General features: G+C 48.6%; 1 pseudogene across 1 annotated transcript; it reads right to left on the bottom strand.

Moving 5' to 3' along the window:
- Positions 1–214: 214 nt before the first annotated feature.
- LOC308244229 (mitochondrial adenyl nucleotide antiporter SLC25A24-like) lies at positions 215–1,543 on the bottom strand (annotated as a pseudogene). Its single transcript has one exon. The product of its transcript is annotated as a mitochondrial adenyl nucleotide antiporter SLC25A24-like (transcript).

The raw sequence follows: 1,543 nt of genomic DNA, 5'->3' as shown, positions 1-1,543 counted from the left end.
CTCTGGATGCCATTTGCTTTGAGTATCATTTTTTCGCCCTTTCATATTGAGTCTATATCTGTTCTTGCAGCTGAGCTGTATCTCCTAATGGCAGTATATGGTTGAGTTTTGTTTTTTGATCCAATCTGCTACTCTATGCCTTTTTATTAGTGAGTTTCTAGCTCTCTATCCCTCTCCCTTCCTCTCTGTAAAAAATCAATAAAATATATTTTTTTTAAAAAAAGAAAGAAAGAAAGAGGCCAACCATGCCCAGCTGTGGGCTTCCTTCTGTCGTGGCTTGAGCCTGCGTGTGTGTTATCACCAAAGCCAATGGGTAGCTGGCCAGCTGCCGGCAGGTGCTGGACAAGGCGCCACACCCCAGCAACACTGCCACTCCGGGGTTCACCGTGTCTTCGGCAAAATGATCCAGCCAATGGGACTTCAAGAGCTCATACACAGCAAGGTCTACACCTGCTAAGGTATGCTGCCTAGTAAATTGGGAATATAACCTTTGAAGAAAGCTCCCATGCCCTCGTGTTTCAAAATCTTCTTGGCACAATGGGACAGGCCGCAGTACTGCCCAGTTCTGCCCAGTTCTGCCCACGGCCGGGCTGGTGTTCAAAACCTCCATAGGATAAATAAACATCTGTGCAGTTGCTCCCGCCATGAAACCAGAAACAAATCTCTCAAAGGTCCCTATCTGTTGTCCTTCCCCAGTAAGCATCTTCTTGTTCTGTTCAGACGCTGAGAACTTGACAGCCATCTCCGGGCAATTTTAAGAACATTTGTGCCGTTTCCTCTCCAAAGGGAGCGGCTACCTCCTTCTTTCACCATCTGCCGGGAGCCACCAGATGTTCATTGTGTCGGATTTTGAACCATGGACCTGCATGGTGACTTTGAGATGGTCCAAGGGCACAGTGCCTGTGCGGGAGACGGCGCCAGCAATGCCTCCCTCCAGAAGCTGCCTGCACCCTGTCCCGACTTTTTTTCATCTTCCGTGAATTCATCCGGGATAGTTCAACTAGCTCCTATGTCAGTACCGGTGGAATGTTTCCAGAAACGAATAATGTCCTCGATATCTGTAACAGGATTAAGTAAGAAGTAGACCCTCCATTCATCCCAGTCCACTGTCATCGTTCCATCACTACCAATGCTTTGAAGAATCAATTCTGCTGGTTTTTCAGAAATAGTTATCCCTACTATCTGGAGAGACTGGACAATTTCGGAAGCCTCGATTTTCCATCATTGTTTTTTTCCAAGCTCTTAAATGCCAATTTCTTTTTTCTTTTTTCTTTTTTTTTTAATCATGGTCTTTAAGGTACTTCAGAAATTCTTCAAAATCCAGCTTCCCATCTTTGTCGATATCACCAGTAGTAAAAATTCTCTCCGCGGCGTCCTGGCCCAGGGAGATGCCCAGGTTCCGGAGCCCCTCCTGCAGCTCGCCCATGTCCACCACGCCATCCCGTTGCGGTCCAGCTGCTGGAACAGGGTCTCCTAAGGCCGCAGCGGCCCGCGTCCTGGGAGGCGGCCGGGGCAGCACCGGGCCCCACAGCCAGCGCAGCAT

The sequence above is a fragment of the Plecotus auritus genome (assembly GCF_963455305.1).
Source record: "Plecotus auritus genome assembly, chromosome: 3".
In the NCBI taxonomy this organism is placed as follows: Eukaryota; Metazoa; Chordata; class Mammalia; order Chiroptera; family Vespertilionidae; genus Plecotus; species Plecotus auritus.
The sequence above is the reverse complement of the archived record's forward strand: the minus strand, read 5'-3'. Positions and strand labels throughout refer to the sequence as shown.